Genomic DNA, 7684 nt, shown 5'->3' on the forward strand with positions numbered 1-7684 from the left:
AAATTACTAACCTTTTTCAAAAACTATTTTCGAAAATCACTAACCCTTTTTCAAAAATAATTTTCGAAAATCCTTCTCCCTCATCTCCTTCTAATTATTTATTCATCTACTAACACTTCTCTTAATCTCACATCACTGCTCCTATCCTTACCCTTGTGTTTGGATTCTTCATTCTTCTTCACCCCTATTCCTTTTCTTCTTCTACTAACAATAAGAAACCTCTTTACTGTGACATAGAGGATTCCTCTTCTTTTCTTGTTCTCTTCTCTTTCTTATGAGCAGGAACAAGGAAAAAGGCATTCTTGTTGAAGCTGATCCAGAACCTGAAAGGACTCTGAAGAGAAAACTAAGAGAAGCTAAATTACAACAATCCAGAGACAACCTTATTGAAAATTTCGAATAGGAAGAGGAGATGGCAGCCGAACCCAACAACAATAATGCAAGGAGAATGCTTGGTGACTTTACTGCACCTAATTCCAATTTACATGGAAGAAGCATCTCCATTCCTGCCATTGGAGCAAACAACTTTAAGCTGAAACCTCAATTAGTTTCTCTGATGCAGCAGAACTGCAAGTTTCATGGACTTCCATCTGAAGATCCTTTTCAGTTCTTAACTGAATTCTTGCAGATATGTGATACTGTTAAGACTAATGGAGTAGATCCTGAAGTCTACAGGCTCATGCTTTTCCCTTTTGCTGTAAGAGACAGAGCTAGAGTGTGGTTGGACTCTCAACCTAGAGATAGCCTGAACTCTTGGGACAAGCTGGTCACGGCTTTCTTAGCCAAGTTCTTTCCTCCTCAAAAGCTGAGCAAGCTTAGAGTGGATGTTCAAACCTTCAGACAGAAAGAAGGTGAATCCCTCTATGAAGCTTGGGAAAGATACAAGCAACTGACCAAAAAGTGTCCTTCTGACATGCTTTCAGAATGGACCATCCTGGATATATTCTATGATGGTCTATCTGAATTGGCTAAGATGTCATTGGATACTTCTGCAGGTGGATCCATTCACCTAAAGAAAACGCCTGCAGAAGCTCAAGAACTCATTGACATGGTTGCTAATAACCAGTTCATGTACACTTCTGAGAGGAATCCTGTGAGTAATGGGATGCCTATGAAGAAGGGAGTTCTTGAAATTGATACTCTGAATGCCATATTGGCTCAGAATAAAATATTGACTCAGCAAGTCAATATGATTTCTCAGAGTCTGAATGGAATGCAAGCTGCATCCAACAGTACTCAAGAGGCATCTTCTGAAGAAGAAGCTTATGATCCTGAAAACCCTGCAATAGCAGAGGTAAATTATATGGGTGAACCTTATGGAAACACCTATAACCCATCATGGAGAAATCATCCAAATTTCTCATGAAAGGATCAAAAGCCTCAACAAGGCTTTAATAATGGTGGAAGAAACAGGTTTAACAATAGTAAACCTTTTCCATCATCCACTCAGCAACAGACAGAGAACTCTGAACAAAATACCTCTAATTTAGCAAAATTAGTCTCTGATCTATCTAAGGCCACTGTGAGTTTCATGAATGAAACAAGGTCATCCATTAGAAATTTGGAGGCACAAGTGGGCCAGCTGAGTAAAAGGATCACTGAAATCCCTCCTAGTACTCTCCCAAGCAATACAGAAGAAAATCCAAAAGGAGAGTGCAAGGCCATTGAATTAATCACCATGGCCGAACCTGTGAAGGAAGGAGAGGACGTGAATCCCAAGGAGGAAGACCTCCTGGGACGTCCAGTGATCAATAAGGAGCTTCCCTCTGAGGAACCAAAGGAATCTGAGACTCATCTAGAGACCATAGAGATTCCATTGAATCTCCTTATGCCATTCATGAGCTCTGATGAGTATTCCTCTTCTGAAGAGAATGAGGATGTTACTGAAGAGCAAGCTGCCAAGTTTCTTGGTGCAATCATGAAGCTGAATGCCAAATTATTTGGTATTGAGACTTGGGAAGATGAACCTTCCTTGTTCACCAATGAACTAAGTGATCTGGATCAACTGACATTGCCTTAAAAGAAACAGGATCCTGGAAAGTTCGTAATACCTTGTACCATAGGCAACATGATCTTTGAAAAGGCTCTGTGTGACCTTGGTTCAGGGATAAACCTCATGCCCCTCTCTGTAATAGAGAAACTGGGAATCTATGGGGTGCAAGCCACTAAAATCTCATTAGAGATGGCAGACAATTCGAGAAAACAGGCTTATGGATAAGTAGAGGACGTGTTAGTAAAGGTTGAAGACCTTTACATCCCTGCTGATTTCATAATCCTAGATACTGGGAAGGATGAGGATGAATTCATCATCCTTGGAAGACCCTTCCTAGCCACAGCAAAAGCTGTGATTGATGTGGACAGAGGAGAATTGATCCTTCAATTAAACGAGGACAACCTTGTGTTTAAAACTCAAGGATCTCTCTCTGTACCCATGGAGAGGAAGCACAGTAAGCTTCTCTCATTGCAGAGTCAACCAGAGCCCCCACAGTCAAACTCTAAGTTTGGTGTTGAACTCCCATATCTAAACTCTAAGTTTGGTGTTGGAGAGTCTCAACAATGCTCTGAACACCTGTGAGGCTCCATGAGAGCCCACTGTCAAGTTATTGACATTAAAGAAGCGCTTGTTGGGAGGCAACCCAATTTTCATCTAATTTCTATTTTTATTGTTTTTCATGTTTTATTAGGTTCATGATCATGTGGAGTCACAAAATAAATATAAAAATTGAAAACGGAATCAAAAACAGCAGAAGAAAAATCACACCCTGGAGGAAGACCTTACTGGCGTTTAAACGCCAGTAAGAAGCATCTGGCTGGCGTTCAACGCCAGAACAGAGCATGGTTCTGGCGCTGAACGCCCAAAATGGGCAGCATCTGGGCGTTTGAATGCCAGAATTGCACCCTGGAGAAGAGCTGGCGCTGAACGCCCAGAACAAGCACCAATCTGGCGCTGAACGCCCAGAGTTGTGTGCAAGGGCATTTTGCATGCCCAATTTGGTGCAAGGTTGTAAATCCTTGAACACCTCAGGATCTGTGGACCCCACAGGATCACCTCAGGATCTGTGGACCCCATAGGATCCCCACCTATCACCACTTCACCACTCACATCCATCCACTCTTCCCCATAAACCTACCTCATAAACTCTACCTACCTTCAAAATTCAAAATCAATTTCCCACCTAAACCCACCCTTATGGCCGAACCTTACCCCCCCTTCCTTCCCTATATATAGCCCTCCATTCTTCCTCATTTTCACACAACACAACCCTCTCTTCTCTTCTTGGCCGAATACACCACTCCCCCCCTCCTCCATATTTTCTTCTTCTTCTTCATCTATTCTTTCTTTTCTTGCTCGAGGGCAAGCAATATTCTAAGTTTGGTGTGGTAAAAGCATAAGCTTTTTGTTTTTCCATTACCATTGATGGCACCTAAGACCGGAGAATCCTCTAGAAAAGGGAAAGGGAAGACAAAAGCTTCCACCTCCGAGTTATGGGAGATGGAAAGATTCATCTCCAAAGCTCATCAAGACCACTTCTATGATGTTGTGGCCAAGAAGAAGGTGATCCCTGAGGTCCCTTTCAAGCTCAAGAAGAATGAGTATCCGGAGATCCGACATGAAATCCAAAGAAGAGGTTGGGAAGTTCTAACAAAACCCATCCAAAGTCGGCATCCTAATGGTTCAAGAGTTCTATGCCAATGCATGGATCACTAGGAACCATGATCAAAGTAAGAACCCGGACCCAAAGAATTATCTCACCATGGTTCGGGGGAAATACTTAGATTTTAGTCCGGAAAATGTGAGGTTGGCGTTTAACTTGCCTATGATGCAAGGAGATGCACGCCCCTACACTAGAAGGGTCAACTTTAATCAAAGGTTGGACCAAGTCCTCATGGACATATGTGTGGAAGGATCTCAATGGAAGATTGACTCCAAAGGCAAGCCGGTTCAACTAAGAAGACTGGACCTCAAGCCTGCAGCTAGAGGATGGTTAGAGTTCATACAACGCTCCATCATCCCCACTAGCAACCGATCTAAAGTTACTGTGGATCGGGCCATCATGATTCATAGCATCATGATTGGAGAGGAAGTAGAAGTTCATAAAGTCATCTCCCTTGAACTCTACAAAATAGCCGAAAAGTCCTCCCCCATGGCAAGGCTAGTTTTTTCTCATCTTATTTGCCATCTCTGTTACTCAGCTGGAGCTTTCATAGAAGGAGACATTTCCATTGAGGAAGAGAAGCCCATCACTAAGAAAAGGATGGAGCAAGCAAGAGAGCCCATTCATGGAGCTCAAGAGGCGCATGAAGCTCATCACCATGAGATCCCGGAGATGCCTCCAATGCATTTCCCTCCACAAAACTATTGGGAGCAAATTAACACCTCCCTAGGAGAATTAAGTTCCAACATGGGACAACTAAGGGTGGAACATCAAGAGCACTCCATCATCCTTCATGAAATAAGAGAAGATCAAAAAGCAATGAGGGAGGAGCAACAAAGACAAGGAAGAGACATAGAAGAGCTTAAGGACATCATTGGTTCCTCAAGAATGAAACGCCACCATTACTAAGGTGGACTCATTCCTTGTTCTTACATTCTCTGTTTTTCGTTTTCTTTATGTTAAGTGCTTATCCATGTTTGTGTCTTATTACATGATCATTAGTATTTAGTAACTATGTCTTAAAGTTATGAATGTCCTATGAATCCATCACCTCTCTTAAATAAAAAAAATGTTTTAATTCAAAAGAACAAGAAGTACATGAGTTTCGAATTTATCCTTGAACTTAGTTTAATTATATTGATGTGGTGACAATGCTTCTTGTTTTCTGAATGAATGCTTGAACAGTGCATATGTCTTTTGAAGTTGTTGTTTAAGAATGTTAAATATGTTGGTTCTTGAAAGACTGATGACAAGGAGACATGTTATTTGATAATCTGAAAAATCATGAAAATGATTCTTGAAGCAAGAAAAAGCAGCAAAGAACAAAGCTTGCAGAAAAAAAAAGGCGAAAAAAAAATAGAAAGAAAAAGAAAAAGCAAGCAGAAAAAGCCAAAAGCTCTTAAAACCAAGAGGCAAGAGCAAAAAGCCAATAACCTTTAAAACCAAAAGGCAAGGGCAAATAAAAAGGATCCCAAGGCTTTGAGCATCAGTGGATAGGAGAGCCTAAAGGAATAAAATCCTGGTCTAAGCGGCTAAACCAAGCTGTCCCTAACCATGTGCTTGTGGCGTCAAGGTGTCAAGTGAAAACTTGATACTGAGCGGTTAAAGTCAAGGTCCAAAGCAAAAAAAGAGTGTGCTTAAGAACCCTGGACACCTCTAATTGGGGACTTTAGCAAAGCTGAGTCACAATCTGAAAAGTTTCACCCAATTATGTGTCTGTGGCATTTATGTATCCGGTGGTAATACTGGAAAATAAAGTGCTTAGGGGCCATGGCCAAGACTCATAAAATAGCTGTGTTCAAGAATCATCATACTGAACTAGGAGAATCAATAACACCATCTGAACTCTGAGTTCCTATAGAAGCCAATCATTCTGAACTTCAATGGATAAAGTGAGATGCCAAAACTATTCAAGAGGCAAAAAGCTACAAGTCCCGCTCATCTGATTGGAGCTATGTTTCATTGATAGTTTGGAATTTATAGTATATTCTCTTCTTTTTATCCTATTTGATTTTCAGTTGCTTGGGGACAAGCAACAATTTAAGATTGGTGTTGTGATGAGCGGATAATTTATACGCCTTTTGGCATTGTTTTTAGTATGTTTTTAGTAGAATCTAGTTACTTTTAGGGATGTTTTTATTAGTTTTTATGTTAAATTCACATTTCTGGACTTTACTATGAGTTTGTGTGTTTTTCTGTGATTTTAGGTATTTTCTGGCTGAAATTGAGGGACTTGAGCAAAAATCAGATTCAGAGGTTGAAGAAGGACTGCTGATGCTGTTGGATTCTGACCTCCCTGCACTCAAAGTGGATTTTCTGGAGCTACAAAACTCAACATGGCGCGCTTCCAATTGCGTTGGAAAGTAGACATCCAGGGCTTTCCAGCAATGTATAATAATCCATACTTTGAACGAGTTTGGACGACGTAAAAGGGCGTTGAACGCCAGTTTTACGCTGCTGTCTGGAGTTAAACGCCAGAAACAAGTCACAAACCAGAGTTGAACGCCAGAAATACGTTACAACCTGGCGTTCAACTCCAGAAAGAGCCTCTGCACGTGTAACATTCAAGCTCAGCCCAAGCACACACCAAGTGGGCCTCGGAAGTGGATTTATGCATCAATTACTTACTTCTGTAAACCTTAGTAGCTAGTTTATTATAAATAGGACTTTTTACTATTGTATTAGACATCTTTGGACGCCTGGTTCTTAGATCAGAGGGGCTGGCCATTCGGCCATGCCTGGACCTTTCACCTATATATTTTCAACGGTAGAGTTTCTACACTCCATAGATTAAGGTGTGGAGCTCTGCTGTTCCTCAAGAATTAATGCAAAGTACTACTGTTTTTCTATTCAATTCAATTTATTCCGCTTCTAAGATATTCATTCGCACTTCAACCTGAATGTGATGAACGTGAAAATCATCATCATTCCCTATGAATGCGTGTCTGACAACCACTTCCGTTCTACCTTAGATTGAATGAGTATCTCTTGGATCTCTTAATCAGAATCACCGTGGTATAAGCTAGATTGATGGCGGCATTCATGAGAGTCCGGAAAGTCTAAACCTTGTCTGTGATTGAATGACTGTGACGAACTTCAAACTCGCGATTGCTGGGCATAGTGACAGACGCAAAAGGAGGGTGAATCCTATTCCAGCATGATCGAGAACCTCAGATGATTAGCCGTGTTGTGACAGAGCATTTGGACCATTTTCACAAGAGGATGGGACGCAGCCATTAACAAGGGTGATGCCTCCAGACGATTAGCCATGCAGTGACAGCGCATCGGACCATTTTCCAGAGAGGATACAAAGTAGCCATTGACAACGGTGATGTCCTTACATAAAGCCAGCCATTGAAAGGAGTAAGATTGATTGGATGAAGACAGCAGGAAAGCAGAGGTTCAGAGGAACGAATGCATCTCTATACGCTTATCTGAAATTCTAACCAATAAATTACATAAGTATTTCTATCCTTATTTTATGTTCACTTCTTATTTAATTTCGAAAACTCCATAACCTTTTGATATTCGCCTGACTGAGATTTACAAGGTGACCATAGCTTGCTTCATACCAACAATCTCCGTGGGATCGACCCTTACTCACGTAAGGTTTATTACTTGGACGACCCAGTGCACTTGCTGGTTAGTTGTGCGAAGTTGTGATAAAAAGTTGAGATTACAATTGAGCGTACCATGTTGATGGCGCCATTGATGATGACAATTTCGTGCACCACTTACTCTTGGGCTTTCTTCATGTACTTCTATGGGATTATGACTTCTATGCCATAAGCAAGTCAAAATGGAGATTCTCCTATTGTAGAATGAGTTGTTCAATATGCCCAAAGGACTTGGAGGAGTTTTTCTGCCCATACTCCTTTCACATCTTGGAGCCTTCTTTTGAGGCTGCCAGTATGACTTTGTTTGTAGCTTCTGCTTGCTCATTGACTTGAGGGTGCTCTACCGATGTGGATTAGTGTTTAATTTTAAGGCTTGTCACCAAGCTTCTGAAGGTCGAATCAGTGGATTGA

At 41.3% G+C, this 7684-nt stretch overlaps 1 non-coding gene across 1 annotated transcript; it reads right to left on the reverse strand.

The window, feature by feature from the left end:
* Positions 1 to 811: 811 nt before the first annotated feature.
* Positions 812 to 919, reverse strand: LOC148566868 (small nucleolar RNA R71). The gene has a single exon (XR_015882337.1). It is a non-coding gene; the product is annotated as a small nucleolar RNA R71 (small nucleolar RNA).
* Between the last annotated feature and the right edge of the window lie 6765 nt (positions 920 to 7684).

The sequence above is a fragment of the Arachis ipaensis genome, chromosome B4 (genome assembly GCF_059453495.1).
Source record: "Arachis ipaensis isolate K30076 ecotype BB chromosome B4, ASM5945349v1, whole genome shotgun sequence".
In the NCBI taxonomy this organism is placed as follows: Eukaryota; Viridiplantae; Streptophyta; class Magnoliopsida; order Fabales; family Fabaceae; genus Arachis; species Arachis ipaensis.